The sequence below is a fragment of the Pleurodeles waltl genome, chromosome 1_1 (genome assembly GCF_031143425.1).
Source record: "Pleurodeles waltl isolate 20211129_DDA chromosome 1_1, aPleWal1.hap1.20221129, whole genome shotgun sequence".
In the NCBI taxonomy this organism is placed as follows: Eukaryota; Metazoa; Chordata; class Amphibia; order Caudata; family Salamandridae; genus Pleurodeles; species Pleurodeles waltl.
In genome coordinates this window covers 591,425-606,132 of record NC_090436.1, presented here as the reverse complement: position 1 = coordinate 606,132, position 14,708 = coordinate 591,425, and the positions used below count along the sequence as shown (strand labels likewise).

General features: G+C 48.1%; 1 protein-coding gene across 1 annotated transcript in view; it reads right to left on the bottom strand.

Annotated features, from left to right (window-relative positions):
• Positions 1 to 14,708, bottom strand: part of LOC138291575 (uncharacterized) — a 649,831-nt gene that overhangs the window by 440,878 nt on the left and 194,245 nt on the right. The window lies entirely within an intron of this gene.

Below are 14,708 nucleotides of genomic sequence, written 5' to 3'. Positions count from 1 at the left end.
CCTCAGCATTGTAGGAGCAGCGCAGTATATCTTATGTCTCTTTGCGATCCCTACCTTTGGCAGGTTACCACACATCAAAGGAGGTGGTAATTAATATGTAAACAGGAAGAGACTCCCAGGAGACCCTTTAGTGATTGATATCAAAACCTTTTTGAGTAGGCAGTGGCCACGGTGGATCCATGGTTCATGGTGTTATATGGTTGCTAAATAAAATGAGGGACAACAGAACTTCAGAATGTGGGGGACTAAGTCCGTCCACGTCATCAGGAGCCTTCTTTCTGGCTAACTCACAGGGCCTCACCTAAACCCCTAACCTAACTGGGGTGGAAGGTGATTGTGGCAACCTGAATGCACTGCTAATTACTCCACATATTACATCACTCATGACATCTTCTATGACATCAGTGATAATGAAGTGATAAAGGAGCGACCTCTGACCCTGGTTCTCAGGCAGGTCGCTCCCCTCACCGCCTCACAGCCTCCAGCGTGACCGCTCTCGCTCCTGTGCCCTGTGCTCCTGTGCCCTGACTGCCTTCCCGCCTCCAGTGACCTAGCGCCAGCGCCCTCTTCGTTGTGCCCGAGTGCCTGTGTCCGCTCTTTCTTCTGTACCACGAGTGCCTGTGCCCCTGGTATTGTTCCACTGTATTGTATTGTTTTTACCTTGTTTGCCCTTACCGTGTTCTTCTCTCTTCCAGCCTCGTCGCGTCACCCCATCGCCACCCGTTCGTTTCCCGCCGCTACACTCCGGTAGCTCCGCCCCCTTGCTCCCCATTGGCCGCCCCGCTCCCACCTCCCAGCTGCTCCTCCCTCCCTCTTCCCCTCATATGGAGGCCGCGCAGCGGCCGCGCCGCGCGCCAAAGGCAAGCCCGTCTGCGCCCGTCCGCGCCTGGACCGCGCCCAGCGCCAGACCCCCTGGCCCCCACCGCTGCGAGCCTACACGCCGGACCTACGAAGCCGCCACCCTCATCGCACTCAACACCGGCCGGATCCCCGGGTGCTGCCGTGCCGCCCCAAGACGCACCCACGGACCCTTCACCTGCCAATCCTGCAAGTTCTCCTGCATCCAGACCCGCACCGCGCCCGCCAAACCAAGCACCAACAGCAACCACCTGAAGTGCATCCTGCTTAACACCCGCTCCATCCACAGACACGCCGTGGAACTCTGGAACCTGCTCGACACCACATCTCCAGACGTCGCCTTCCTCACAGAAACCTGGATGAACGCCTCCTCAGCGCCCGACATCGCCATCGCCATCCCGGACGGATACAAGATCACCCGGAGGGACCGCATCAACCAGACAGGAGGCATCGCCATTGTCCACAAGAACACCATCCGCATCACGACCAACTCCGACGACACCCTCACAGCTGCCGAACATCTCCACTTCCAGATTCACACCGACCCCAAGACCACACTCAGAGGCACCCTCATCTATAGACCCCCAGGACCCCGCACACAATTCAGCGAAGACATCGCAGACTTCATCAGCCCTCACGCCCTCTCATCCGCCGACTACATCCTCCTAGGGGACCTCAACTTCCACCTGGAGAACAACAACGACAACAACACCACCACCCTGCTGGACAACCTCGCCAACCTCGGACTCAAGCAACTGGTGAACACCCCCACCCATTACGCCGGACACACGCTTGACCCAGTCTTCTCCTCCAGCAAGTACATCTCCTTCAGCCACTCCACCGGACTCCACTGGACAGACCACAGCTGCGTCCACTTCAGCTTCAGAAAAACCACGACTCACCACCACCCACAACAGGCTCCACGCAGGAGCTGGAACAAGATCACCGCCGACCAGCTCTCCACATCACTGAGCCAGAACCCTCCCGCCAGCTCAGCGGACCCCAACCAAGCAGCCAACAACCTTACACAGTGGATCACCAACTGCGCTGACAACCTCGCACCTCTGAAAACCCATCCCATCAGGCCCAACAGCAAGAAAGCCTCCTGGTTCAACAACGACCTCAAGAACTCCAAGAAGAACTGCCGCACCCTCGAGAGAGCCTTGCGAAAAAACCCGACTACAGACAACATGACCGCCCTCAAGTACGCGTCCCGTAAACACCACCAGCTGATCCACACCACCAAGAAGACAGCATTCAAAGAACGACTAGACAACAACGCACACAACAGCAAGGAACTCTTCAGCATCGTCAAAGAGCTCTCCAACCCCAGCGCCGGAAACGACATCACCCCCTCACAAGACCTCTGCGACTCACTCGCCTCGTTCTTTCACCGCAAGATCGCCGACATACACAACAGCTTCGGCGCACAGACCACGCACCCAACCACCAAACAGACGCCCCCCAACACCACCCTCCGCACCTGGACCCCGGTCAGCACCGAAGACACCATCCATACGATGAACACTATCCATTCCGGATCACCAACCGACCCATGCCCCCACCACGTCTTCAACAAGGCCGACTCCGTCATCGCACCCCATCTCCGGGACATCATCAATTGCTCCTTCAACACCGCCACCTACCCGGAGAGCTGGAAGCATGCCGAACTCAGCGCCCTCCTGAAGAAACCATCAGCAGACCCCACCGACCTCAAGAACTACCGCCCCATCTCGCTCCTCCCGTTTCCTGCCAAAGTCATCGAGAAGACCGTCAACAGACAGCTGGCCGCCTTCCTCGAGACTAATGGATCCCTCGACCACTCACAGTCCGGCTTCCGAGCCAACCACAGCACCGAGACCGCCCTCATCGCAGCCACTGACGACATCCGAGCCCTGCTCGACAATGGGGAAACAGCGGCCCTCATCCTCCTGGACCTCTCCGCAGCGTTCGACACGGTCTGCCACCGCACCCTAGTGCAGCGCCTCAGCAACATCGGAATTCAAGAGAAGGCTCTAGAGTGGATCATCTCGTTCCTCACCGGAAGAACCCAGAGAGTCCGCCTCCCCCGGTTCAGATCCGAGGCCACCAAAGTCATCTGCGGCGTACCACAAGGATCTTCACTCAGCCCCACCCTCTTCAACGTCTACATGAGCCCCCTCGCAGCCATCGCACGCCATCACAACCTCAACATCATCTCCTACGCCGACGACACTCAGCTGATCCTCTCCCTCACCAACGACCCAGCCACCGCCAGAACTAACCTGCACGAAGGGATGAAAGACGTAGCCGAGTGGATGATGAACAGCCGCCTGAAACTAAACTCAGACAAGACGGAAGTCCTCATCCTTGGATCATCACCATCTGCCTGGGACGACTCCTGGTGGCCCCCTGCCCTGGGCAGCGCACCCAAACCAACGGACCACGCACGCAACCTGGGCTTCATCCTGGACTCCTCCCTCTCGATGACCAGACAAGTCAACGCCGTCTCTTCATCATGCTTCAACATCTTACGCATGCTCCGAAAGATCTTCCGATGGATCCCCACCGAAACCAGGAAGACGGTCACCCAGGCACTCGTCACCAGCCGACTGGACTACGGTAACACCCTCTACACCGGAACCACGGTCAAACTACAGAAAAGACTCCAACGCATCCAGAACGCCTCCGCACGCCTCATCCTTGACATCCCCCGACACAGCCACATCTCCGGACACCTGAGAGACTTGCACTGGCTCCCCGTCAGCAAGAGAATCACGTTCCGCCTCCTCACCCACGCACACAAGGCCCTCCACGACCTGGGCCCCAGGTACCTCAACAACCACCTGACCTTCTACACTCCCACCCGCCAGCTACGATCGACCAGCCACGCCCTCGCCGCCGTGCCACGCATTAGAAAAGCCACCATGGGAGGAAGATCCTTCTCCTACCTGGCAGCCAAGACTTGGAACTCCCTCCCCATCCACCTCCGTCTGACCCACGACCACCTCTCCTTCAGGAAGCAACTCAAGACCTGGCTGTTTGAGCAGTAGCGGTCCCCCCTCCCCCCCAGCGCCTTGAGACCCTCCGGGTGAGTAGCGCGCTATACAAATTTTTTTGATTGATTGATTGATTGATCTCTGCAGCGACTGCAATGAAATTATTAATGAGAAAACTGTGCATGTGACGGCTCGAGTTATAGTTATCTTAGGGCACCCGTTATAATTACCATAGCTAACTATACCTGGTGAATTTCGGTGGTTTTATCACTAACTAATGTTGCTTTAACCTTTGTGTTTTTCAGTGAATATATTGAGTGTGTGTATATATATATATATATATATAATTATTATTTTTTTGCTTTGTGTTATTTTTCTATAAATTATTTGTCATTTTATAAATAATGGTGTTGTATGGGATTGTGGTGGTTAATGTACTAAATTTCATTAAATGTTTTTATTATGTTTGGAAAAATGATTTTTCTGTTGTAGTAATTTTTTTATAGTTATTATTGTTATTTATTATTCAGTTTTGTGGTTAGTTTGGATTTTGATTGCGTAGTTTATTTTTATTTTTTAGAAATAATTTGAGATAGTTTTCTTACACATAAAATGTGATTGTTCTTGTTAAATCTTTTTTCGTTTTTTGTAGGGGTTTTGGGTGGGTAGTATATTCACTTGTATCTTTTTCCTTATTTTTTTATAATTGTAAAATGTAATTGTTATTTATGACTTGAGTTTTGGGGGTTCATAGGGGTTCTGGGTAGGAGGTGTATTACATTGTTTATTTAATTTACATTTTTTAATTTTGTTTGGATAAATGTAATCTATTTTATGTTTATAAGATGTTTTGCATGTTATTTATGTTATTTATTGTTGGTGTTGTGTTTTGGGTGGGATTTTAGTGATAATTGTTTTAAAATGTGATTTGTTTTGTTTAATATTTTATTGTTTTTTATTTCAATAGTGCTTTTTATTTATTTGGGTTGTTTGATATTTTGGAATTGGGTGGTTAGTTTAATAAATTGTGATAAATATGTTGGATATGTAATTTGCTTCTTTCTGTAATGTTATACATTATTTTGGTTTGGCTGTTGGCTTTTGCAGTGGCTGTTTGGTATTGTTAAAATGTTATTTAGTGTTCTGCTTTGTAGGTTTCATAGGGGTTGAGGCATGAGTGTTGCACTGCTTTAATAATTAGTTTTTAGGGCACAGGGATGGGGATTATACTAGGTTAGTAATGATTTTTTAGAGCACGGGGTAGGTATTGCACTGAGTTACTAGTTTTTAGGGTGCAGAGGTGGGTGTTTCATCCGGTCAGTGAATCGTTTTTAAGGGGCTTTGAAGGGTGTTGCACCGCTTTAATAATAAGTTGTTAGGGCAAAGGGAAGGGTATCGCATAACGGTAGTTAGGCATTTTCAGGGGTCAAGGATGGTAGAGAATAGTGGTGTTTTTAGGACTCAGGGATGGGTACTGTTTTAGGCTTCGGGTGCTTGTGGGGGAAATAATCTCTGAAAATCAAACATTTCTATGTATTTTTCTGTTTCACTGATTAACACACCATAGACAATGTTTCCCCACCCACTATGTTAATTTAATTATTTTTTTATTTTTGTTGTTTTATATTTGTATTTTTAAATAAATGAGTTTAAATGTTAATATTTAAGTAAAATTGTGACTATTTAATTTTGTTTATAAATAAATGATTTGAAAAATATTTTACATTTAAAAAAAATTCCGATGTAATATATTTGCATGTATTTAAATATATTTTTAATGTAAATTTCGTTTTTATAGAAAAATTAGCTCATTAATTTATTTTGACTAACTTTAACTGTCTCTCAGTACACTGATTAAATTGATGAACAAATGTGAAATGATTCTGCGTGTTAAAAGTCCACCTTTTCTGCATTTCAAAGAGACCTTTTCATATTTTATAAGATGCTTGTTGCACCATGTACATGGCATTTTGTTTTCACTCAGCTAATGCACTTAGTGCAAAGCCAGACCCTTGGCATAGCGCCCTTTGTTAATTTGTTGGCTTACCCACCTCTATTCACCGTTTACACTAACCATCTTGGACAAGGCGCAGGCATTGATAGACCCCTAGCAGCAACTATTAGAGCGATTCTACTCCGCTGCTTCCACCACCTATGGGGGCACCAGGAAGGGCAAACAACCCCAGCTCAAAACCCAGAACTGAGACCCAGACACGCTTGCAGTGTTCTCCGTGAGTGCATCTGGGACCGCCGTTGCAAGTGCTCTGGGGCAAAGTGATGCTTCAGAGAGGAAGGATCTGATGCAGTGGTGCTGTCAGTGTGGACCGCTAGGGAGAATCACTGCACCTCACCCACTCACCCGCTGCACATCTAGCCCCTCATTGAGGAGGCTACAGATAACAATTGAAGCTGCCAGGGCAGAGTCCCCATGGCGCCACTTCCACTCCCATAGGACAACGAATACCACAGTCCACAGGATCTCTTTCTGTTCCTCCACCATCAAACTATCTTTCTTTGGCTGCATGTTCTGTGCTATCTCCACCTGTCTGAAACCAATGAGCCTTGCTCCCCTCCCTCTGCATGATGCAGGAGTGCTGGGGAAGGAGGAAGGGTGAGCTGGGAGGGCTTTGTCTCTCTCAGCCGCCCAGGTAGGTGCCTGATGCACCCTATCCCATCACAAAAGGGGCAAGGGATAACTCCTCTCCAAGGAATGCACGGTCCCCTTTGGATGACAGAGGAAAACAAAGGGATTGGTACTCCAAACGGGATGGACTGATGTAAAACCCCTAAGGTTTGACACAGCCAACTTTATTTTGAATAGGCCCGTCACCATTTTAGATCTTGGAGATCACCAACTTTATCGATTAATGCAGAATCACTGTCATGTCTGCCGTTTGACTCGAATGTCGTCTGACCTTAATCTAAAAATAAAAAAATGTTCTGGCGTATACAATAAGAATTTTCAATTCTATTAAGGACATGATGCGAGGATTATGCTTCCCAATCGTTGCTGCATCAAAAACATAGTAGTCCATTAAATTACAATAAACATAAACTACATATCCCATGAACACCCCATCCATAGCAACCGTCACATTACCTTTAAGTACTGTAACCGCCCTCTCCCATTCCTCTTTCTTTGGACCATAGAACCAAATGCAACCACCTGACTCATCTGAAGAACACCAACATGATGATTGTTTGAACCAACGTTCCAACAATGAACACGGCAACCTTAATCTAGACCCCGAATGAGGGGCTAAAGAGAACACGAGCGATTAGGCGAGCGCACCTTGTAGAACTGGACCAGAACTCTCAGGTCCTACCATCAACCACTGCATCCGTCACCTCAGCCTTGCTTCTGTTCATTTCCTGAAGAATAGAAAGTCAAGCCATAAACTGACCCACAACATGAGCAACGTTTGACCCAACAGGGTGGGGAAAACAATTATATCTGCATAGATCAAATACAACATCCTATAAATATATTAAACGTAAGAAAAACAACAGGTGGGATAATGCTCGCCTCCATATCCTTAATGAAAATTCTTATTGTGTAAGCTAGAATTTTTTTAATTAGATTTCAGGACCGAAGGGTACGACTATGCTCGTTTAAAGCTGTGAAACCATAATTAAGCAACATCCTCAGTAGGCTTGTAATAGACAGCTTTTAAAGTAGATTCTGATGACCAGTTGGCCTCTCTCATAATATCTTTCAACCGGGAACTCAAAGCAAAGGATTCTGAGGCCAAAGCGCCCCTTGTGGGACTTGTGGAATGGGCGACAAACTTAAAAACTTCAATACCTGCTTCTGCTAGAAACCATCGCACCCACCTAGCTAGCTTTGCAGCCGACACTGGTTTGAACATTTTCTACAAAGAAATTAACAATTCCCCAGCATGATCTTGTCTCAACTCACTAGTGCATATCTCATATTCCTTCAGACAGTGTGCCACACGTAATTTAGCATTCCCCATAATTTAGCATTATTGAGGACAGCCAGAAAAGACACAGACCCGGAATTACTTTTAGTACGTCTAAAAATAGAAAAGGAAACTCCATCAGGAGAAAATAATCTGATACCCTCTAACAAGATATTAAACATAACAGCAGTGTAAGCTTAGCAGACAGCTGGTTACAGCTAAGATCGCATTATCTGGCCAATGCTCCAAATTTTGAAGGACAATGTTGACATCCCATAAAACTGAGTATTTCGGAAGAGGAGTGTAGGAGGCAGGCCTGGCTTACAGTGGGTACCTGATGGTACTTACACCTTGTGCCAGGTCCAGTTATCCCTTATTAGTAGATTAGTAGTGTTCTAGCAGCTTAGGCTGATAGAGGTAGCTATAGCAGAGCAGCTCAGGCTGAACTAGGAGACATGCAAAGTTCCTTCTATACCACTTATATCATATAGTACTATATAACAAGAATTACAATACTCAGAGTTACTAAAAATAAATGTGTCAGAAATATCTCAGAGGATATACTCCCTTAGGAGGTAAATAAAATAAACATAATAAACCAAAATCAGGTAAGTAAACAGTTAGAAAAGTAGTGCAAACACTGTAGAATACAATAGGATGCAATAGGCCTAAGGGCAACACAAACTATATACTAAGAAAGTGGAATGCGAACCACTTAGGGACCCCAGGCCTAGTGTAGTGTGTAGAGAGTCGCTGGGAGTATGAGAAAACACTAAGGGTGTCGAAGATACCCCACCCCAAGACCCTGAAAAGTAGGAGTAAAGTTACCCTACTTCCCCAGAAACACACTAAAGTCGTGATAGGAGATTCTGCAAAGACCACAACTGACTGCAAAGCACTGAAGACGGATTCCTGGACCTGAGGACCTGCAAAGGAAGGGGACCAAGTGCAAGAGTCATGAAAGTGTCCGGGTGGACAGAGGCCCACTAAACCCCGGATGAAGGTGCAAAATGGCTGCCTCTGGGTGGAAGAAGCTGAAGATTCTGCAACAACGGAAGATGCCAGGAACTTCTCCTTTGCACAGAAGATGTCCCACAGCATGCTAGAGGATGCAGAGTTGTTTCCACGCAGAAAGACCGCAAACACGCCTTGCTAGCTGCAAAGGCCGCGGTTTAAGAAAATGGGTGCTGCCTGGGCCCAGGAAGGACCAGGAGGTCGCCCCTTGGAAGAGGAGACAGAGGGGGCGCTCAGCAACACAAAGAGCCCACTCAGAAGAAGGCAGCAACCGCAGAAGTACTTGAACACTGGTTCAAGAAAACAGAGTACGGTCGTCTCAACACTACAAAAGAGGGTCCCACGAAGCCTGTGGTCAACTCAGCGAGTTGAGCAATGCAGGACAGAGTGCTGGGGACATGGGCTGTGCACGAAGGATTCCTTGCAAAAGTGCACAGAAGCCCTAGCAGCTGCAGTTCACGCAGTACACAGGATTACTGTCTAGTGTGGGGAGGCAAGGACTTACCTCCACCAAATTTGGAAAGATGGCCCACTGGACTGTCAGGGTCACTTGGATCCAGCTCCTGTGTTCCAGGGACCACGCTCGTCAAGAAGAGAGGGGACCCAGAGGACCGGTGAAGCAGACGTTTGGTGCCTGCATTAGCAGGGGTAAGATTCTGTCGACCCACAGGAGATTTCTTCTTGGCTTCCAGTGCAGGTTGAAGGCAGACAGCCCCCAGAGCATGCACCACCAGGAAACAGTCGAGAAAGCTGGCAAGAGTAGGCGCTACAATGTTGCTGGTAGTCTTCTTGCTACTTTGTTGCAGTTTTGCAGGCGTCCTGGAGCAGTCTGCCATCGATCCTTGGCAGAAGTCGAAAAGGGAGAGGCAGAGGAACCCTGGTGAGCTCTTGCATTCGTTATCTAAAGAGAAGCCCACAGGAGAGACCCTAAATAGCCCTCAGAGGAGGATTGGCCACCTAGTCAGGTAAGCACCTATCAGGAGGGATCTCTGACATCACCTGCTGGCACTGGCCTCTAAGAGGCCTCCATTGTGCCCTCACATCTCTGCATTCAAGATGGCAAAAGTCTGGGACACACTGGAGGAGCTCTGGGCACCACCCGTGGGGTGGTCATGGTCAGGGGAGTGGCCACTCCCCTTTCCTTTGCCCAGTTTCGCGCCAGAGCAGGGGCTATGTGATCCCTGTCCGGTGTAGACTGGCTTATGCAAGGAGGGCATCAGCTGTGCCCTTCAAACCATTTCCAGAGGCTGGGGGAGCCTACTCCTCCCCACCCCCTAACACCTATTTCCAAAGGGAGAGGGTGTAACACCCTCTCTCAGAGGAAATTCTTTGTTCTGCCTTCCTTGGACTGAGCTGCCGAGACCCCAGGAGGGCAGAAGCCTGTCTGCGGGTTGGCAGCAGCGGTAGCTGCAGTGAAAACCCTAGAGAGCTAGTTTGGCAGTACCCGGGGTCCATGCTGGAGCCCCGGGGATGCATGGGATTGGCACCCCAATACCAGATTTGGCATGGGGGGACAATTCCATGATTTTAGACATGTTACATGGCCATATTCGGAGTTACTATTGTTAAGCTACATATAGGTATTGACCTATATGTAGTGCATGCGTGTGATGGTGTCCCCGTATTCACAAAGTCCAGGGAAATTCCCCTGAACTATGTGGGGGCACCTTGGCTAGTGTCAGGCTGCCCACACACTTATTAACTTTGCACCTAACCTTCACTAAGTGAGGGTTAGACATATAGGTTACTTATAAGTTACTGAAGTGCAGTGTAAAATGGCTGTGAAATAACATGGACGTTATTTCACTCAGGCTGCTGAGGCAGTCCTGTGTAAGAACTGTCTGAGCTCCCTATGGGTGGCAAAAGAAATGCTGCAGCCCATAGGGATCTCCTGGAACCCCAATACCCTGGGTACCTAGGTACTATATACTAGGGAATTATAAGGGTGTTCCAGTGTGCCAGTCAGAATTGTTAAAAATGGTCACTAGCCTGCAGTGACAATTTTAAAGGCAGAGGGAGCATAAGCACTGAGGTTCTGATTAGCAGAGCCTCAGCCAAACAGTTAGGCACCACACAGGGAACACATTCAGGCCACAACTATGAGCACTGGGGTCATGGCTAGCAGGATCCCAGTGAGACAGGAAAAAACAAACTCACACACAAGTAAAATAAATGGGGGTAACATGCCAGGCAAGATGGTACTTTCCAACAAGAAGCCTTTGTCAGTCTAATGCCCTGCATAAGATTACACACCAAAGGATGTTCTCCATTTGGTTTGCTGTCAACAGGGCAATGGCCTTCTGAAATTGCGAACCAGAAATTATTTACTGACCTGTACACCAGACCTGAATCTGCCAAGGAGGAAAGAAAATTAATCACCAAACAACAGTCTGCCCACACTAGTACCCCGTTTGTGGCACCAGTCAACCCATCTCAGCTATGCCGCAGCATAAGGCTTATGGGTACTTGCTGACCAGACCTGCTCGATATTGAATCTGGCATGCCACGAAAGACTTGGCAATTTCCATCTCTCCCTAAAATCTTTCATGCTATCAGAGTGAGCTGCTCAGACAGTGGAAGATCTTGGCTGGACAGCCACATACTAACTCCAGCAGAACCGGAAACCACATTTGAGCCCTTCTCATCGGAGTCACCAAAATGATCTCCACCAATTTGCTCTGAACTTGCGAAAGGACTCTAGGGATCATTATGGATGGGAAAAATGCATAACCCTGAGTCAGAAACCAATAGTGGAGAAAGGTATCCTTTGCCATCGGATCCGGGCACCAACTGAAGAGGTCAGAATCTGACATTTGAACTGGGAGTCAAAAAGATCTACCCTGTAAAGGCCCCAGAGGCAATTTAGGATTCTGAAAACATCTGGATGAAGCCTTCAGTTGATGCCGTCCTTGAGATACTGGGAATGACATTCAGCTATTGTATTCTTCTGGCCAGGCAGATATACGGCCAAGACCTAAAACCGATGTTAGTGACAAAAAATTCCAAAATTCCTTAGCTCTCCTTGGATTTCGTCCAACCCAGCTTGTTGACATAGTGGACAGCTGAAATGTTGTCCATCCAACAGACGTCTTGTAGCAAAGGAGCTCGCAAGGAGCTCCTTGCAGCTGATGTGAAGCAGTAGCTCCATCGCTGACCAACAATCCCCATGGTAACTGAGCTGCACTGTGCCCAGCCCCATCTGCTGGCATCTGATTCTATGATGACTTCCGGCAGGTGCCGAAAATGGCCCTGCCGTTCCAGGACTCCATGTGGTCTAGCCACCACAACATCTCCGTCTGGGCTTCCCCTGACAAACTGATCTGATCTGAATAGGAAATACCGTTCTGCAGATGTTGAATCTTCAGCCTCTGTAGGGCCTTGTAATGGAGGGGACCCAGAAAAACTGCATGAATCGATGAGGCGAACAGGCCCACAATCCTGGCCAAAGAGCTCAAAGAAACAGTCTGCTTGGTCAAGACATACCTCAACTCTTTCTTGATCATTGAGAATCAGGAGGGATCAGATCAAGTCTATTTGGAAACCTAGAAAATCCAGCTGTTGGGTGGGGGAAAGAACAGACTTTTGTTTGTTGATGACAAACCCCAGATCATGTTACAGTTGAACTGCCCACGAGAGACAAAGTATCATTGTGGCAGGGTTCCTGGGCCATCAGAATAGAATTGTCCAAATAAACGATCAAGCAAACTCCTCTTGCTCGCAGAGCCTCCACCACTGGCCTCATCTGCTTGGTGAAACACCATGGGACTGACGAAAGACTGAAGGGAAGGACTTTGAATTCAAAACAACAGCCTTGGTAGAAGAACTGGAGGAATATCCTGTGTGGAGGAAAAATTGGGACCATGAGGTGCGCATCCTTCAGGTCCAGAATACCATCCAGTCGCCTAGTCTTAAAATATCTTGTAAAGGATGGATGCCCTCTATCTTGAAATGTCCGTAAAGAACCCAGGTGTTAAAATCCCTCAAGTTCAAAACCAAGCGAGAGCCCCCACTGTTTTTCTCTACGAAGAAAATAGTGCTGATGAACTCACTGGGGTGGGGATCAGAGGGACCAGAAGCCTCTTTTTGGAGTAGCGATAACTTCTGCTCTTGAAAGGAAAACATAGTTATTGTGGGATTTGGAGAAGGTGTGGGGTTGTGTAGAACTCCAGTGTGTAACCCAGGACTGCCTCTCAGTCCCAAGGATCCCAGGAAATTTCCAGAAAGAAACAAATTCTGCCCCTATCCCCCAAAATAACTAAAAGAGGAAGAACTCTCAGCTAAAGTTCTGGAGTCTGTCCTTCTCTGTGGGGACCACTGTTGTTCCTTTTGCGGAAGCGGCCTCTGCCACCTTAGTGGTAGGAGGGGAAGAATTTTCTTCCACTCAAGGCATCATACCAGCCCCCTCTGTCACAGGAGTGAAGTCTTGATGGGAGCCTAGGAAGTAATAACACTCATCCTGGATCTCCCGCGTCACATCACCCCCCACCTCAAATCCCTCCACTTGCGCCCAGTTCAGAAGAGATGCCAGTTCAAGCTCTTCACCCACGCGTTCAAGGCCCTACACAACTTCGGATCCACCTACATCAGCCACCGCCTGAGATTCCACAAACCCTCCAGACACATCCACTCCATCTGCCTCATGCTAGCCCATACCCCCAGGGTACAACGCTGCAGAGAAGGAGGACAATCCTTCTCCTACCTTGCAGCCAAAGCCTGGAACAACCTCCCCCTGCATTTCAGGACCTCCCCTACTCTACAGGAATCCTGTAGGACACTGAGAACCTGGCACTTCGAATGAGACTGTGGAACCTGCCAACGCCTTGATACCCTTGCATGTGACAGTCATGCTCTACAAGTCTGATTGATTGATTGACAACAGCCTGATGAGTGCCCCCGAAATTGCCAAAAAGGGTCTGGCAGAGCACTTTCTTAAGAGATAATAGAGCTTTGTCCAGGGTGCTATAGGTAGAAACAAACTTAGACAAATCCTTTAAAAATCTCACAAAAGGGACCTTAAGCCATTGGCCCTGCTTTGGAAGAAGGCAAATCATTCAGTTTGGGGTTGATACTCATCAATATGGAGCATCTGCACTCAGTAGATACAGCACAATTAGCATTTCCTAGCTGGCATATTGCTCTTTGGGACCAACCCACCAGAGCATCCAAGTCAGTAGGCGAGCCAGTATGCTTTGCCTGATACGCAGATCCTAAGATCTTCATGAGGGAGCCTGACATGTCCAGCAACTTATCCTGGCAGTTATGCCACACTCTTTCCAAACACTTTTTGGATCTTCTGCATACTTTTTTTCATATAGTTGACCATAGTGGGGCCAACCTTAAGGGTATCCGCGACCATGCCTGGAAGGTCTGGATTAGGGCACACTGCTTTTAACCGAGCCCTAATCCCCTTTACAAAACTGTGCAGAATGTGTGAATGCAAATATTCCACCGCTTTAGGGGAGGGGGACTGAGTTAGACGATCTTGGGTGCACAATGACATTAGGTTCAAAATGTAGCTCCCTTACTGAATTGGATAACGTAGACTGATGACCCAACAATTTAGAGTGCAGTCTTGTGCTTGGCTCCGGTTGGCCATTAGCATCTTAGTGGGACGAAGAAGAGTCTAAGGGCCATATTTATACTCTGCGCCGGATTTGCATTGTTTTTTTTACGCAAATTCGACGCAAAACGAACTCCATATTTATACTCTGGCGTTAGACGCGTCTAGCGCCAAAGTTCATGGAGTTTGCGTCATTTTTTAGCGTGGACACCTACCTTGCGTTAATGATATGCAAGGTAGGCGTTCCCGTCTAGAAAATGACTCCCAGGCCTGTGCACCTTATTTACACTCTCGTGCAAAAATGACGCACAGGAGTGGGCGGGTCAAAAAAAATGACGTCTACCCGCTTTAGCGTCATTTTTTAACGCCTGCTCA